Source organism: Asparagus officinalis, chromosome 2 (assembly GCF_001876935.1).
Source record: "Asparagus officinalis chromosome 2, Aspof.V1, whole genome shotgun sequence".
Classification (NCBI taxonomy): Eukaryota; Viridiplantae; Streptophyta; class Magnoliopsida; order Asparagales; family Asparagaceae; genus Asparagus; species Asparagus officinalis.
Genome location: NC_033795.1, coordinates 10,184,204 through 10,194,310, shown reverse-complemented (window position 1 = coordinate 10,194,310; position 10,107 = coordinate 10,184,204).

The following is a 10,107-nucleotide window of genomic DNA, read 5'->3' as shown; positions in this document are numbered from 1 at the left end:
CGATACAGCTCTTAAATGCTTCAATGGTCCAGCTTATTGAACTTTAGTAGTGTAGGCTGTCTAAAAATTACAATAGATAGCTGAGTCCCCATCAAACACCAAGGATAGAAGTTACAATCTGACAACTTCCAGAAGGCTACAATTCGAAGATTTTCACATGTCAAGGAGTTAAAGCAAAGCAAAGCTCTGACAAAAAGGGATTACAAATCAACGATCTCTTCAAACCAAGACATGAAAGTCCTCCCCGCATATCACCGTCAAGACACTACACCGATTCAATCACTTACGCAGCTTCTTATGTGAGATGATTGATCTTGATGGCTGCGACAACAACATGACTAATATTATATTAGTAACCATTAGAGATGCTGATGAGCAGTGTAATGATAGTCGACACACTCAGTGGAGATCGTGATCTGCAGTTGATAGAGCGTTATTAGGATGCCTCAATTGCCACAAATGGCCTGAATAAGATCTTCTTTACTAATCATTGGTGTCATCCATATGTAAAGATAGAGAAATCTAAATACTGCAACAATCAACAGCTCGAACGCAGCTCCAATCGCTGCCAAGCACAGCTCGAACGCAGCTCCAATCGCTGCCAAGCACAGCTCGAACGCAGCTCCAATCGACGATGGACGCAACTCCATCGCTGCCCAACGCAGCTTATCAACCGTTGTCAGACGCAATTCCATCGCTGCCCAACGCAGCTCATCAATCGCTGCCCAACGCAGCTCATCAACCACTGCCAAACGCAGCTCATCAACCGCTGCCAGACGCAGCTCCATCGTTTTTTGGATTGGGGAGATCGGATTTTTGATAATCAGATCAAGAGAGATTTCTTTTCATTAATCGGAGGGGGATCTTTCGATCAAATCTTCCAGAATCAGAAAAAGGAGGATTGACTCCTTACACAGTCTGGGAAATCAACAAACGGAGGATCTCTAAACCATCGATATTTGGCTTATTAACCGAATTATTTTCGGTTCCAACAACTCTATCATTAGAGTTTGTTACTTGTTCTGAATCACAAAACTCGACAAGAGTTATCAACCGGCCAAGACAGTTGTTCCAGTGAAGTATAGATATTCGGATCGTCAACGAGAAGCAAACTCGACGCAAGCATTCGAGGGAGGCATCTCATCGCTACCGTGAAGAACCCAGAATTAAACAAAGGGGAGAATCCAGATCATTCTCTTCTCTTTTGTAACTAGGAATCCAAATTGTAATCGAGAGTTGAGAGAGTTGTAATCATTCTTTTTCTAAGCAGTTAGAGAGAATAAAATCAAACGCAATTCTTTCCTTATATTCTTTTTATTACAAAATTTCCCACAAACAAAAGATGGCGACTCCGCTGGGGACTAGCTTCTCTGACGAAGAGGTGGTGGCGCAATCCGACGTTCACCTCACTGGAACAACCGTGGAAACCTTGGTCGTGGAATTTGACCAAGCCAAATACGAGGAGGCTCTCTCTTCCGGATCGCTCAGCCCTAAGGCTAGGCGAGATGCTTGTAAGAGCTCTAAAGAAGTCTTAACTGCTGTTGAGACGCCAAAGAAAGTCCTCTCCTTTGGCCAAAGCCTCAAGCTCGCTCTGCAAACCGAAGATCACACGCCTATGTCGACACAGCGTGTACTTGGTTGTAAAAGGCCTATGACAGAGGAAAGCACAATCAACGCCGATGACGCTGCTGCTAAGGCTTTGAAACAAGCCAAGAAAAACGCTGCTCGACGACGAAGAAGGTCCATCCGACGAGCACACCTCCGAGAAAATCAATCCCGAGTCCAACGCAAGGATTGCGTCTCCGAAGATCTGCACAAGCATTGCGTCCATACTCCAGAACGCACACTTCGAGGTAATGAATCCAATTACAAACCTCGGGTGATTCAACTTAAACGCGACCCTCAGTGGTGCGTTGTCCAATCAAAACACAGCCCTGTCAACGGAAAACAAGCACCTCAAGAGCGCGTCCAAACCAAACAGGACCCTAAGGGGCCTGTTCCGTCAACTAAACGCAGGCCAAGGCCTAGTGTTTATAAATCAAAACGTGATCCTCGCACTTCGATTCCCGAATGCGATAGGGTCCGTCAAGTTCAACAAGAACCAGTTTCACCCATTCAAGAACAGGGGGTTTCATCCCCGATGAAGAATTGTCCTCGGGTCTCAGATTTGCGAGAGTTACTTTCCAGAGGAAAGCCAACGCAACGAGCAACCCATTCATGTCATTGCGAACGGCTTATTTCAACAGTCCTTTCCGAATGTCACTGTTGTGTGCCTGAACCTCGCAGATCTGTATTCCAGCAGGGGAAAGGTCCCGTATCCTAGTTCTGACGAATCAGAAAGGAGCCATTCTCCGACGGTTCGAGAAATTTGCGATGAGTTCGAGGGGGTATATCGACATACTCGGTCTCGAACAGGAGCTATCCGCCCGGTTAACTACCAAAAGTTAGCCAAAGGAATTACAACAACTGATGAACATTCAGCAATAGCTGAATCTCAATCTTTGAGCTCGATCGGATCACAAGGGGTATCTGCTTATATGACGGGAAATCCTGAGGACATCGCCAAAAGAGTTGACGAACATCACGTCATGCTTCAGGCGTAGCAGGAGACGCTTCTCCAATTAAAGGATATGATGGCCCAACTTATTGCTGAAAAAGCCCTTAAACCTGAATCTTCCCGGAGGACCATGTCAAAGGGAAAGCAGAAGGCGCACGAACACTCAGATCGTGAGACTCACAACCTGGATTCTTCTTCTGACAATGAGAAGGAGATTCAGATCGTGAGACTCACAACTTAGATTCTTCTTCTGACAATGAGAAGGAGATGGAAAAAGAACTGTATCCTCAGTCAACCAAAGTAGACGAGCTAGAAGCCCGCCTTAACGCAATGGCCAACAGGAGCGAGCTTCGCGAGGAAGGAGTGATACGACCCTACCCTGCAGAATGGGATACGGCTCCCTACCCACCAAAGTTTAAGGCTCCAACGCTACAACCTTTCGACGGTACAGGGTCACCAAATCAGCATATCTACTACTTCAAGTCTCAAACAGGAGATGTGGTAGCCAATGATGCCATCCTGACGCGCTTGTTCATCGGTACTCTCAAAGGAGTAGCCTTTGAATGGTTTATGAAACTGCCTGCTGGATCTATCCAGAAGTGGGTAGATTTGGAAAGGCTTTTCTTGGCCAGATTCTTTGAAGATGACACAGAAGTCTCGGTCCCTACCCTTCTTTCCACAAAACAAAAGAAGGGAGAATCCATTAAGGCTTATGTGGAGAGGTTCCGTAGCATGGCATTGCGGTGCCCATCAGGTATGACTCAATCAACTCTAGTTGAAACTTGCAGGCAAGTACGAACGCGAGGTTCGTCTGAAGTACGAACGCGAGGTTCGTCTGAAGTACGAACGCGAGGTTCGTCTGAAGTACGAACGCGAGGTTCGTCTGAAGTACGAACGCGAGGTTCGTCTGAAGTACGAACGCGAGGTTCGTCTGAAGTACGAACGCGAGGTTCGTCTGAAGTACGAACGCGAGGTTCGTCTGAAGTACGAACGCGAGGTTCGTCTGAAGTACGAACGCGAGGTTCGTCTGAAGTACGAACGCGAGGTTCGTCTGAAGTACGAACGCGAGGTTCGTCTGAAGTACGAACGCGAGGTTCGTCTGAAGTACGAACGCGAGGTTCGTCTGAAGTACGAACGCGAGGTTCGTCTGAAGTACGAACGCGAGGTTCGTCTGAAGTACGAACGCGAGGTTCGTCTGAAGTACGAACGCGAGGTTCGTCTGAAGTACGAACGCGAGGTTCGTCTGAAGTACGAACGCGAGGTTCGTCTGAAGTACGAACGCGAGGTTCGTCTGAAGTACGAACGCGAGGTTCGTCTGAAGTACGAACGCGAGGTTCGTCTGAAGTACGAACGCGAGGTTCGTCTGAAGTACGAACGCGAGGTTCGTCTGAAGTACGAACGCGAGGTTCGTCTGAAGTACGAACGCGAGGTTCGTCTGAAGTACGAACGCGAGGTTCGTCTGAAGTACGAACGCGAGGTTCGTCTGAAGTACGAACGCGAGGTTCGTCTGAAGTACGAACGCGAGGTTCGTCTGAAGTACGAACGCGAGGTTCGTCTGAAGTACGAACGCGAGGTTCGTCTGAAGTACGAACGCGAGGTTCGTCTGAAGTACGAACGCGAGGTTCGTCTGAAGTACGAACGCGAGGTTCGTCTGAAGTACGAACGCGAGGTTCGTCTGAAGTACGAACGCGAGGTTCGTCTGAAGTACGAACGCGAGGTTCGTCTGAAGTACGAACGCGAGGTTCGTCTGAAGTACGAACGCGAGGTTCGTCTGAAGTACGAACGCGAGGTTCGTCTGAAGTACGAACGCGAGGTTCGTCTGAAGTACGAACGCGAGGTTCGTCTGAAGTACGAACGCGAGGTTCGTCTGAAGTACGAACGCGAGGTTCGTCTGAAGTACGAACGCGAGGTTCGTCTGAAGTACGAACGCGAGGTTCGTCTGAAGTACGAACGCGAGGTTCGTCTGAAGTACGAACGCGAGGTTCGTCTGAAGTACGAACGCGAGGTTCGTCTGAAGTACGAACGCGAGGTTCGTCTGAAGTACGAACGCGAGGTTCGTCTGAAGTACGAACGCGAGGTTCGTCTGAAGTACGAACGCGAGGTTCGTCTGAAGTACGAACGCGAGGTTCGTCTGAAGTACGAACGCGAGGTTCGTCTGAAGTACGAACGCGAGGTTCGTCTGAAGTACGAACGCGAGGTTCGTCTGAAGTACGAACGCGAGGTTCGTCTGAAGTACGAACGCGAGGTTCGTCTGAAGTACGAACGCGAGGTTCGTCTGAAGTACGAACGCGAGGTTCGTCTGAAGTACGAACGCGAGGTTCGTCTGAAGTACGAACGCGAGGTTCGTCTGAAGTACGAACGCGAGGTTCGTCTGAAGTACGAACGCGAGGTTCGTCTGAAGTACGAACGCGAGGTTCGTCTGAAGTACGAACGCGAGGTTCGTCTGAAGTACGAACGCGAGGTTCGTCTGAAGTACGAACGCGAGGTTCGTCTGAAGTACGAACGCGAGGTTCGTCTGAAGTACGAACGCGAGGTTCGTCTGAAGTACGAACGCGAGGTTCGTCTGAAGTACGAACGCGAGGTTCGTCTGAAGTACGAACGCGAGGTTCGTCTGAAGTACGAACGCGAGGTTCGTCTGAAGTACGAACGCGAGGTTCGTCTGAAGTACGAACGCGAGGTTCGTCTGAAGTACGAACGCGAGGTTCGTCTGAAGTACGAACGCGAGGTTCGTCTGAAGTACGAACGCGAGGTTCGTCTGAAGTACGAACGCGAGGTTCGTCTGAAGTACGAACGCGAGGTTCGTCTGAAGTACGAACGCGAGGTTCGTCTGAAGTACGAACGCGAGGTTCGTCTGAAGTACGAACGCGAGGTTCGTCTGAAGTACGAACGCGAGGTTCGTCTGAAGTACGAACGCGAGGTTCGTCTGAAGTACGAACGCGAGGTTCGTCTGAAGTACGAACGCGAGGTTCGTCTGAAGTACGAACGCGAGGTTCGTCTGAAGTACGAACGCGAGGTTCGTCTGAAGTACGAACGCGAGGTTCGTCTGAAGTACGAACGCGAGGTTCGTCTGAAGTACGAACGCGAGGTTCGTCTGAAGTACGAACGCGAGGTTCGTCTGAAGTACGAACGCGAGGTTCGTCTGAAGTACGAACGCGAGGTTCGTCTGAAGTACGAACGCGAGGTTCGTCTGAAGTACGAACGCGAGGTTCGTCTGAAGTACGAACGCGAGGTTCGTCTGAAGTACGAACGCGAGGTTCGTCTGAAGTACGAACGCGAGGTTCGTCTGAAGTACGAACGCGAGGTTCGTCTGAAGTACGAACGCGAGGTTCGTCTGAAGTACGAACGCGAGGTTCGTCTGAAGTACGAACGCGAGGTTCGTCTGAAGTACGAACGCGAGGTTCGTCTGAAGTACGAACGCGAGGTTCGTCTGAAGTACGAACGCGAGGTTCGTCTGAAGTACGAACGCGAGGTTCGTCTGAAGTACGAACGCGAGGTTCGTCTGAAGTACGAACGCGAGGTTCGTCTGAAGTACGAACGCGAGGTTCGTCTGAAGTACGAACGCGAGGTTCGTCTGAAGTACGAACGCGAGGTTCGTCTGAAGTACGAACGCGAGGTTCGTCTGAAGTACGAACGCGAGGTTCGTCTGAAGTACGAACGCGAGGTTCGTCTGAAGTACGAACGCGAGGTTCGTCTGAAGTACGAACGCGAGGTTCGTCTGAAGTACGAACGCGAGGTTCGTCTGAAGTACGAACGCGAGGTTCGTCTGAAGTACGAACGCGAGGTTCGTCTGAAGTACGAACGCGAGGTTCGTCTGAAGTACGAACGCGAGGTTCGTCTGAAGTACGAACGCGAGGTTCGTCTGAAGTACGAACGCGAGGTTCGTCTGAAGTACGAACGCGAGGTTCGTCTGAAGTACGAACGCGAGGTTCGTCTGAAGTACGAACGCGAGGTTCGTCTGAAGTACGAACGCGAGGTTCGTCTGAAGTACGAACGCGAGGTTCGTCTGAAGTACGAACGCGAGGTTCGTCTGAAGTACGAACGCGAGGTTCGTCTGAAGTACGAACGCGAGGTTCGTCTGAAGTACGAACGCGAGGTTCGTCTGAAGTACGAACGCGAGGTTCGTCTGAAGTACGAACGCGAGGTTCGTCTGAAGTACGAACGCGAGGTTCGTCTGAAGTACGAACGCGAGGTTCGTCTGAAGTACGAACGCGAGGTTCGTCTGAAGTACGAACGCGAGGTTCGTCTGAAGTACGAACGCGAGGTTCGTCTGAAGTACGAACGCGAGGTTCGTCTGAAGTACGAACGCGAGGTTCGTCTGAAGTACGAACGCGAGGTTCGTCTGAAGTACGAACGCGAGGTTCGTCTGAAGTACGAACGCGAGGTTCGTCTGAAGTACGAACGCGAGGTTCGTCTGAAGTACGAACGCGAGGTTCGTCTGAAGTACGAACGCGAGGTTCGTCTGAAGTACGAACGCGAGGTTCGTCTGAAGTACGAACGCGAGGTTCGTCTGAAGTACGAACGCGAGGTTCGTCTGAAGTACGAACGCGAGGTTCGTCTGAAGTACGAACGCGAGGTTCGTCTGAAGTACGAACGCGAGGTTCGTCTGAAGTACGAACGCGAGGTTCGTCTGAAGTACGAACGCGAGGTTCGTCTGAAGTACGAACGCGAGGTTCGTCTGAAGTACGAACGCGAGGTTCGTCTGAAGTACGAACGCGAGGTTCGTCTGAAGTACGAACGCGAGGTTCGTCTGAAGTACGAACGCGAGGTTCGTCTGAAGTACGAACGCGAGGTTCGTCTGAAGTACGAACGCGAGGTTCGTCTGAAGTACGAACGCGAGGTTCGTCTGAAGTACGAACGCGAGGTTCGTCTGAAGTACGAACGCGAGGTTCGTCTGAAGTACGAACGCGAGGTTCGTCTGAAGTACGAACGCGAGGTTCGTCTGAAGTACGAACGCGAGGTTCGTCTGAAGTACGAACGCGAGGTTCGTCTGAAGTACGAACGCGAGGTTCGTCTGAAGTACGAACGCGAGGTTCGTCTGAAGTACGAACGCGAGGTTCGTCTGAAGTACGAACGCGAGGTTCGTCTGAAGTACGAACGCGAGGTTCGTCTGAAGTACGAACGCGAGGTTCGTCTGAAGTACGAACGCGAGGTTCGTCTGAAGTACGAACGCGAGGTTCGTCTGAAGTACGAACGCGAGGTTCGTCTGAAGTACGAACGCGAGGTTCGTCTGAAGTACGAACGCGAGGTTCGTCTGAAGTACGAACGCGAGGTTCGTCTGAAGTACGAACGCGAGGTTCGTCTGAAGTACGAACGCGAGGTTCGTCTGAAGTACGAACGCGAGGTTCGTCTGAAGTACGAACGCGAGGTTCGTCTGAAGTACGAACGCGAGGTTCGTCTGAAGTACGAACGCGAGGTTCGTCTGAAGTACGAACGCGAGGTTCGTCTGAAGTACGAACGCGAGGTTCGTCTGAAGTACGAACGCGAGGTTCGTCTGAAGTACGAACGCGAGGTTCGTCTGAAGTACGAACGCGAGGTTCGTCTGAAGTACGAACGCGAGGTTCGTCTGAAGTACGAACGCGAGGTTCGTCTGAAGTACGAACGCGAGGTTCGTCTGAAGTACGAACGCGAGGTTCGTCTGAAGTACGAACGCGAGGTTCGTCTGAAGTACGAACGCGAGGTTCGTCTGAAGTACGAACGCGAGGTTCGTCTGAAGTACGAACGCGAGGTTCGTCTGAAGTACGAACGCGAGGTTCGTCTGAAGTACGAACGCGAGGTTCGTCTGAAGTACGAACGCGAGGTTCGTCTGAAGTACGAACGCGAGGTTCGTCTGAAGTACGAACGCGAGGTTCGTCTGAAGTACGAACGCGAGGTTCGTCTGAAGTACGAACGCGAGGTTCGTCTGAAGTACGAACGCGAGGTTCGTCTGAAGTACGAACGCGAGGTTCGTCTGAAGTACGAACGCGAGGTTCGTCTGAAGTACGAACGCGAGGTTCGTCTGAAGTACGAACGCGAGGTTCGTCTGAAGTACGAACGCGAGGTTCGTCTGAAGTACGAACGCGAGGTTCGTCTGAAGTACGAACGCGAGGTTCGTCTGAAGTACGAACGCGAGGTTCGTCTGAAGTACGAACGCGAGGTTCGTCTGAAGTACGAACGCGAGGTTCGTCTGAAGTACGAACGCGAGGTTCGTCTGAAGTACGAACGCGAGGTTCGTCTGAAGTACGAACGCGAGGTTCGTCTGAAGTACGAACGCGAGGTTCGTCTGAAGTACGAACGCGAGGTTCGTCTGAAGTACGAACGCGAGGTTCGTCTGAAGTACGAACGCGAGGTTCGTCTGAAGTACGAACGCGAGGTTCGTCTGAAGTACGAACGCGAGGTTCGTCTGAAGTACGAACGCGAGGTTCGTCTGAAGTACGAACGCGAGGTTCGTCTGAAGTACGAACGCGAGGTTCGTCTGAAGTACGAACGCGAGGTTCGTCTGAAGTACGAACGCGAGGTTCGTCTGAAGTACGAACGCGAGGTTCGTCTGAAGTACGAACGCGAGGTTCGTCTGAAGTACGAACGCGAGGTTCGTCTGAAGTACGAACGCGAGGTTCGTCTGAAGTACGAACGCGAGGTTCGTCTGAAGTACGAACGCGAGGTTCGTCTGAAGTACGAACGCGAGGTTCGTCTGAAGTACGAACGCGAGGTTCGTCTGAAGTACGAACGCGAGGTTCGTCTGAAGTACGAACGCGAGGTTCGTCTGAAGTACGAACGCGAGGTTCGTCTGAAGTACGAACGCGAGGTTCGTCTGAAGTACGAACGCGAGGTTCGTCTGAAGTACGAACGCGAGGTTCGTCTGAAGTACGAACGCGAGGTTCGTCTGAAGTACGAACGCGAGGTTCGTCTGAAGTACGAACGCGAGGTTCGTCTGAAGTACGAACGCGAGGTTCGTCTGAAGTACGAACGCGAGGTTCGTCTGAAGTACGAACGCGAGGTTCGTCTGAAGTACGAACGCGAGGTTCGTCTGAAGTACGAACGCGAGGTTCGTCTGAAGTACGAACGCGAGGTTCGTCTGAAGTACGAACGCGAGGTTCGTCTGAAGTACGAACGCGAGGTTCGTCTGAAGTACGAACGCGAGGTTCGTCTGAAGTACGAACGCGAGGTTCGTCTGAAGTACGAACGCGAGGTTCGTCTGAAGTACGAACGCGAGGTTCGTCTGAAGTACGAACGCGAGGTTCGTCTGAAGTACGAACGCGAGGTTCGTCTGAAGTACGAACGCGAGGTTCGTCTGAAGTACGAACGCGAGGTTCGTCTGAAGTACGAACGCGAGGTTCGTCTGAAGTACGAACGCGAGGTTCGTCTGAAGTACGAACGCGAGGTTCGTCTGAAGTACGAACGCGAGGTTCGTCTGAAGTACGAACGCGAGGTTCGTCTGAAGTACGAACGCGAGGTTCGTCTGAAGTACGAACGCGAGGTTCGTCTGAAGTACGAACGCGAGGTTCGTCTGAAGTACGAACGCGAGGTTCGTCTGAAGTACGAACGCGAGGTTCGTCTGAAGTACGAACGCGAGG